This window comes from Moschus berezovskii, chromosome 14 (genome assembly GCF_049115385.1).
Source record: "Moschus berezovskii isolate FMDL1 chromosome 14, NW_MosBer_1.0, whole genome shotgun sequence".
Taxonomy (NCBI): Eukaryota; Metazoa; Chordata; class Mammalia; order Artiodactyla; family Moschidae; genus Moschus; species Moschus berezovskii.
The window spans coordinates 72,815,049-72,823,727 of NC_142473.1; the positions used below are offsets into that span (position 1 = coordinate 72,815,049).

Consider the following 8,679-nt stretch of genomic DNA (forward strand, 5'->3'; position numbering starts at 1 on the left):
TCCAAAAACATGAGATTGGTCCTGAACACTTTGCAGATTAGAGAATAAGTTTGTCTACTGTAATTTTTTCCACAAAGTCCTTTAAAGTTTTTCTTTTTTTATCTTAAAAAGACATAAGTAGGTTTAATCACAAGTGACTTTGGAAAGGGCCATTTGCCATCTATCTGACTTTCTGCCTTTGAAATTTTTAAAATTATTTTTCACTATGTAAGTATTTTTAATGTCTACTGTTTATGATTTGAGGATCAGAGCTTTCTCCCAGACTCAAGTTTATACATTTTCTATTGGCTTGTGAGGCCAGTAGGGGTACTTCTTTTTTGTCTAATTTGGTTTCTGGGAAGACGTCATTCAACTCTTCAGTGGTCATCTGGATCAAATAGAATTATGCCCCTCATCTCCAGCTCTTTCTCATATTTCTGAATCCTGGTCTTCCAGAGAGACAAAAACTCAGCCCAACTTTTCACATCTGTTTCTTCAGCATCCACCTGGGCACTATGTTTACACTCTGGCATAGGAAACTTCAGGGCAATAAACTTCTTTTCTAAGTCATCCACCAAGTCAGCCTTAGCCGTGTTGGCCTTGTAGTAAATCCAGCCAGTGGCAGGTGGCTTCTGAGGAAGAGTAGCCAACCTCGGGTGACGATCTCATTCTAGAATTTTAAGGAGTTAGCCAAGGCCTTCTGGTTTCTGGAAGTGATCTCTTCAAATCTATCCAGTCCATGGCTTTTACAGCAAGTTTCCGTCACGATCTTGAGATCCTTCACCGACCCCAGGCACAACCCACAGTCCACAGGAGCCAATTTATTTATTTTTAATTGGAGGATAGTTACCTTAAAATGGGTTTCCCTGATAGCTCAGTTGGTTAAGAATCTCCCTGCAATGCAGGAGACCCAATTCAATTCCTGGGTTGGGAAGATCCACTGGAGAAGGGATAGGCTACCCACTCCAGTATTCTTGGGCTTCCCTTGTGGCTTAGCTGGTAAAGAAGCCACCTGCAATGTGGGAGACTTGGGTTCAATCCCTGGGTTGGGAAGATCCCCTGGAGAAGGGAAAGGCTACTCACTCCAGTATTCAGGCCTTGAGAATTCCATGGATTGTATAGTACGTGGGGTCCCAAAAAGTCTGACATGAATGAGCAACTTTCACTTTCATTTTCTTTACATTACACTATTGTATTCGTTTCTGCCTTACATCAAGATGAATCAGCTGTTGGTATACATATGTCTCCCCTCTCTTGAACCTCCTTCCCACATCGCATCCCTCTAGGTTGTCACAGAACACCAGATTTGAATTCTCTGCATCATATTGCAAATCCCACTGGTTGTCTAGTTTACATATGGTGATATATTTGTTTCCATGTGCTCTGCTCTGCTGTGTTGCTCAGTCGTGTCTGACTCTTTGCCACCCCACGGACTGTAGACACCTACGTCTATGGGGATTCTCCAGGCAAGAACACTGGAGTGGGTTGCCATGCCCTCTTCCAAGGGATCTTCCCAACCCAGGGATCAAACCCAGGTCTCCCACATTGCAGGCAGATTCTTTACTGTCTGAGCCACCAGGGAAGCTTTTGTTTCCATGCTACTCTCAATTCATCCCACACTCTCCTTCCCCTACTGTGTCCACAAGTTTGTTCTTTATGTTTGCATCTCCTTTGTTGCCCTGCAAATAGGTTCATCAGTACCATCTTTCTAGATTCCATATATATGTGTTATAATATATGATATTTGTTTTTCTCTTCCTGACTTACTTTACTCTGTATAATAGGCTCTAAGTTCATCCGCCTAAATTTTATTTGAGCTGTTTTCTTCTTCTTTTAAAAGCAATTCTACTTAAATTTTGACAAACTTTAAGGGCCCTTAACTGATAAGAGCTTAGGCAATATATCATTGACATACACTTACTACCAAATATTTTTTCCAGTTCTTCATTATTAAATTTTCAAACATATATAAAAGTTAAAAGAATGAACCAAGATTCAACATAAATTTTGCACTTGTTAATGTTTTCCATATGTGGCTCATGGTACTTCACTCCTAAATACTCCAGCATTGTTTCCTAAAAACAGAAGCAGCCTCTTATATAACTGGATCCTCTTATATAACTTAGCCGACCTATGAAAACTAACCATAACACCCCAACTTCATCTAATACCCTGTTTATGTTTCAATTTCCTGAGTTGCCTGCAATAAGTATGTTACTATTGCTTTTTTTAGGTCTTGGATTTTTTTAAGTTTATTAATTGCTCTTGATTCTCATCTCTCTTTAGCCTATTTTCATTTATAGCAGTTCCACTTTCTTTTATTTACTTTTTCATGACAATAATGTAATTGATGTTTTAACGTTTTAAGACTCTGGGTCAGTTATTTAATAGAATGTCCCCAATATTTGCATTATCTTATTGTTTTCTTATAGTGTCATTTAATTGTTCCTCTATTCCCATGTTTGTTTATAACTAGGATTTGGAAACAATGCCTGAATTAGGTGCAGGTGAAATATTTTGGCAGGTTCTCTTAACAGGTGAGATAGTGTACTTCACATTTCAGCATAAATGAAAGTATATAATATCAATTGGTCTCCTTAGCAATGATGCCAGATTTGGCTACTTGGTTAAGATTTGACCAATAGATATCATTGTTACAAAGATTAGTTTCCTCTTTGATTTTAGCAAACAGTTGGGTGTGGAATCATACTTTGACATATTAAAATTATCTTCCAAATTTGAGTTCACCAAATACCTCTTCCCCAATAATTTTATTGTCATTGATTGTCTAAGGTGCAATCAATTATATCATTGGATTCTGCAAAAAGATGACTTTTTAAGTTGCATCATTTCTTTAATATTATTTATGCATCATTAATTTGTGCAAAAAGTTTTCTCAACAAACAGCAATGAATTAGAAACTTTTGTTAAAAAGATGGAAAATGGTCAACTCTTCTCTTTTAATTATTAATTTCAGAATAAAATATTTACACTAGTTACCTAGTTACCTCCATATATGACAAAAAGTTGTTTGTTTGTTTGTTTTAATTTAGGGTTAACTTAAGGGTAGATAGTCTTTTTCTATAGATAGATTCACTGCCTCTAAACTGAGGGAAACCTAGAGGAAATTGGCTGGAAAACATTGGATTCTAATATAATTTAGGTCTACAGTTTCTAAGTTTTCTTATTTTTAAATCAAGAACACTACTTAAACTTTTTCAGCCTCATTATTCATTTACCCATATATGTTCATGGAAATGTATTAAATGCTAGCATGTGAATCAGTTCTTTTTTATGGCCAGAATTCTATTTGGTTCAGTTCAGTTCAGTTCAGTCGCTCAGTCCTGTCCGACTTTTTGAGACCCCATGGACTGCAGCTTGCCAGGCTTCCCTGTCCGTCATCAACTCCCCGGGCTTACTCAAACTCATGGCCATCGAGTCAGTGATGCCATCCAACCATCTCATCCTCTATCATCCCCTTTTCCTCCTGCCTTCAATCTTTCCCAACATCAGGGTCTTTTCCAAAGAGTCAGTTCTTTACATCAGGTGGCTGAAGTATTCGAGTTTCAACTTCAGCATCAGTCCTTTCAATTAAAATTCAGGACTGAAATCCTTTAGATTGAGGGTTGGATATCCTTGCGGTCCAAGGGACTCTCAAGAGTCTTCTCCAACACCACAGTTCAAAAGCATCAATTCTTCGGCGCTCAGCTTTGTTTATAGTTCAACTCTCACATCCAATACAAGACTATTGGGAAAACCATAGCTTTGACAAGATGGACTACTTTGTTGGCAAAGTAGTCTCTGCTTTTTAATATGCTGTCTATGTTGGAGCCTCACAGAATTTTTAGATTTCAATGCCTTCTAGGTTTTATTTGTTGTTTCTGTTTTTGTTTAAAAATATCAATAAAACTTCATGATGACTTCAGTGTAGCCTGAGTAATATTAAAAATTAAATTGCAAGTTTTTATTTCCTATTCCTTTAGAAATGTCATAAATACTGATGGATAGTTTTTTAAGGATATTCTTTCTGGTTTCAGCAACCTTTGAAGCAGTCTTTTTCCTTGCAAATTTCATTGTAATCTGATAGACATTTATCAACTGTTGGAAAATAACCACATGATTGATATTTCTTAAAAACAGCAGACATAGGAAAGAAGACATGTGACTTACTGAAGAAATATTTTTTCCAAGTAATTTAGAGAAGAATTGTCTGCATATTCAAGTCAACTATACTTGAAGCTAAAAAAAAGAGATCCCCATGTAGAGATTGAAGAGTTTGCCCTTTAAAAATTTCAACAATCCTTTAAATTATGTCATAGAAGTTTTGCTGAAATTCCATAATACAAGGAGGCCACAGTCTATGTTATGTCAATGAAATATAAACACCTGTTTAGCTATTAACATTAACTAAGCTGGAGTACGCTAGAATGACCTCATTATTGCCTTTAATTGTTTCTCCACATTTCCCAGGAAAAGATCACTAACCTTGTTTTAAAAAATATATTAAAAAAATATAAAAATATATATTAAAAATTGTGTATCAATTATCCACATAAAGTACACTTGGTGCTTATTAATTAAATTTTTCCAGTTTACTTTTTGAAAAAAAAAAATCAAACTACCCTCTTCTTGCCAAAATCTTGATTAATTAATTTGTTCTTTTTATAATGTCATGTGTAAAATGGTCAAACTGCCAGGAAATCAGTCAACATGGATTTATAAAGTTCTAATTATGATAATATTAATTAGCAATTTTACTTCCTCTGACTTTTTAGCAGTCTTCTTATATGATTTCCTTCTTTAATTTTTTTTCAAAAGTATATACTTTTATCTTAGGAATAAGGATGAGAATGATTCAACTGCAGTAGAACTTTGTGAATATATTTTGGTCATTTTCCCCCCACTGAATTAGGTGAGAAAGTTTCCCCTTTTTATGTATAGGAGACCAACTGAATTATTTCCAAGTGAAAAACATGCACATTATTATGTGCATGTTTTAAACATATATTTTAAAACATATAGTTAACATATACTTTATTTATTTATTTATTTCTCTTTTTTTTTTTATTGGAGGCTAATTATTTTACAATATTATATTGGTTGGCTTTGCCATACATTGACATTAATCCGCCCCGGGTGTACATGAGTTCCCCCTCCCGAACCCCCCTCCCACCTCCCTCCTCCCTTTATCCTCCCTCTGGTTCATCCCCACACACCAGCCCCGAGCATCCTGTAACATGCATCGACCCTGAACTGGTGATTCGTTTCACACATGACAACATACATGTTTCAATGCCATTCTCCCAAATCATCCCACCCTCACCGTCTCCTACAGAGTCCCAAAGACTGTTCTATACATCTGTGTCTGTTTTGCTGTCTTGTATACAGGGTTATCATTTGCATCTTTCTAAATTCCATATATATGCGTTAGTATACTGTATTGGTGTTTTTCTTTCTGGCTTACTTCACTCTGTATAATAGGCTCCAGTTTCATCCACCTCATTAGAACTGATTCAAATGCATTCTTTTTAATGGGTGAGTAATATTCCATTGTGTATATGTACCAAAGCTTTCTTATCCATTTGTCTGCAGATAGACATCTAGGTTGCTTCCATGTCCTGGCTATTACAAACAGTGCTGCAATGAACATTGAAGTACATGTGTCTCTTTCAATTCTGGTTTCCTCGTTGTGTATGCCCAGGAGTGCAATTGCTGGATAATATGGCAGCTCTATTTCCATGTTTTTGAGGAATCTCCACACTGTTCTCCATAGTGGCTGTACTAGTTTTCATTCCCACCAACAGTGTAAAAGGGTTCCCTTCTCTCCACACCCTCTCCAGCATTTATTGCATGTAGACTTTTGGATAGCAGCCATTCTGACTGGTGTGAAATAGTATCTCATTGTGGTTTTGATTTGCATTTCTCTGATTATGAGGGATGTTGAGCATTTTTTCATGCCTTTGTTAGCCATCTTTATGTCTTCTTTGGAGAAATGTCTGTTTAGTTCTTTGGCCCATTTTTTGATTGGGTCATTTATTTTTCTGGAATTGAGCTGCAGGAGCTGCTTATATATTTTGGAGATTAATCCTTTATCCGTTGCTTCATTTGCTATTATTTTCTCCCATTCTGAAGGCTGTCTTTTCACCTCGCTTAGAGTTTCCTTTGCTGTGCAGAAGCTTTTGATTTTAATTAGGTCCTATTTGTTTATTTTTGCTTTTATTTCCAATATTCTGGGAGGTGGGTCTTGGAGGATCCTGCTGTGATTTATGTCGGAGAGTGTTTTGCCTACGTTCTCCTCGAGGAGTTTTATAGAATCTGGTCTTACATTTAGCTCTCTAATCCATTTTGAGTTTATTTTGGTGTATGGTGTGTATGTGTTAGGAAGTGTTCTAGTTTCATTCTTTTACAAGTGACTGACCAGTTTTCCCAGCACCACTTGTTAAAAGACTGTCTTTTCTCCATTTTATATTCTTGCCTCCTTTGTCAAAGATGAGGTGTCCATAGGTGTGTGGATTTATCTCTGGGCTTTCTATTTTGTTCCATTGATCTATATTTCTGTCTTTATGCCAGTACCATACTGTCTTGATGACTGTGGCTTTGTAGTAGAGCCTGAAGTCCGGCAGGTTAATTCCCCCAGTTCCATTCTTCTTCCTCAAGATTACTTTGGCTATTCGAGGTTTTTTGTATTTCCATACAAATTGTGAGATCATTTGTTCTAGTTCTGTGAAAAATATCGTTGGTAGCTTGATAGGGATTGCATTGAATGCATAAATTACTTTGGGTAGTATACTCATTTTTACAATATTTATTCTTCCAATCCACGAACACAGTAATTTCTCCATCTATTAGTGTCCTCTTTGATTACTTTCACTAGTGTTTTATAGTTTTTTATGTACAAGTCTTTTTTTTCCTTAGGTAGATATATTCCTAAGTATTTAATTCTTTTCATTGCATCAGTGAATGGAATAGTTTCCTTAATTTCTCTTTCTATTTTCTCATTATTAGTGTATAGGAATGCAAGGGATTTCTGTGTGTTGATTTTATATCCTGCAACTTTACTGTATTCATTGATTAGCTCTAGTAGTTTTCTGGTAGAGTCTTTAGGGTTTTCTGTGTAGAGGATCATATCATCAGCGAACAGTGAAAGTTTTACTTCTTCTTTTCCAATTTGTATTCCTTTTATGTCTTTCTCTGCTCTGATTGCTGTAGCCAAACTTCCAGAACTATGTTGAATTGTAGTGGTGAGAGTGGGCACCTTTGTCTTGTTCCAGACGTTAGAGGAAATGCTTTCAGTTTTTCACCATTGAGGATAATGTTTGCTGTGGGTTTGTCATATGTAGCTTTTATTATGTTGAGGTATATCCCTTAGTTTTCCAATATTTAAGATACCCTGTGCTTAAGTCTCTTACCCTTTTTTCAACAAATAAGTGATGTTTGGAGTATGTAGTCTAAACCATGCAATATCATGAGCTCCTAGTGATATATGTTCAAATCATTTCTTCCCTCATGAGAGGAAAATCATAATTTTAAAAAATTCTACCATTTTTTATTTTTCTAAGATAATATTATGCAGAATTTGCCAGTCACAAGATTATATGTTTGAATTCCATAAATTTTGGCCAAATTCTACATGTGAGATTTGAGGACACATGTTTTCCTTTTGCTTTGATTTGTAATGTGCAGTGGTATCCAGATGCATCAGCTAAGATCTGGTCAGAGCCGCAGAGCCAGTTGGGCTCAGGTGGAGATACAAAGGATTAGATTCAATTCTAGTCAATCTGAAAATACATGAGGCTGGAGTTCAAATGGTATGTCAGTGTGTCTACAAACAGTAACCTTGGGCCAATGAATCTATTCGATTTAAGAATTACCAGGTCAACTGAGAAAACCTACTGCTCTCAGGTCAGACTACACTAGTGTTCATATTAGGTATTCAGTTCAGTTCAGTTCAGTCGATCAGTCACGTCCAACTCCTTGTGACTCCATGGACTGCAGCACGCCAGGCCTCCCTGTCCATCACCAACTCCTGGAGCTTAGGCAAACTCAAGTCCATTGGGTCAGTGATGCCATCCGACCATCATCCTCTGTCATCCGTCATCCCCTTCTCCTCCCACCTTCAGTCTTTCCCAGCATGTCGTTTCAAATGAGTCATCAGGTGGCCAAAGTATTGGAGCTTCAGCTTCAGCGTCAGTCCTTCCAATGAACATTCAGGAGTGATTTCCTTTAGGATGGACCGGTTGGATCTCCTTGAAGTCCAAGGGATTCTCAAGAGTTTTCTCCAACACCACAATTCAAAAGCATCAATTTTTTGGCACTCAGCTTTCCTTATAGTCCAACTCTCACATCCATGCATGACTACTGGAAATACCAGAGCTTTGACTAGATGGACCTTTGTTGGCAAAGTAATGTCTCTGCTTTTTAATAAGCTGTCTAGGTTGGTCATAACTTTTCTTCCAAGGAGAAAGCATCTTTTACTTTCATGGCTACAGTTATTGCAGTGATTTTGGACCCCCCAAAAATAAAGTCTGCCACTGTTTCCATTGTTTCCCTATCTGCTTGCCATGAAGTGATGGGACCAGATGCCATGATCTTAGTTTTCAGAATGTTCAGTTTTAAGCCAACTTTTTCACTCTCTTCTTTCCCTTTCATCAGAGGCTCTTTAGTTCTTCATCACTTTCTGCCATAAGGGTGGTGTCATCT

The 8,679-nt window shown here is 37.0% G+C and overlaps 1 pseudogene; it reads right to left on the reverse strand.

Annotated features, from left to right (window-relative positions):
* Nucleotides 1-270: 270 nt before the first annotated feature.
* LOC129553677 (ATP synthase peripheral stalk subunit d, mitochondrial pseudogene) lies at nucleotides 271-741 on the reverse strand (annotated as a pseudogene).
* Nucleotides 742-8,679: the final 7,938 nt, after the last annotated feature.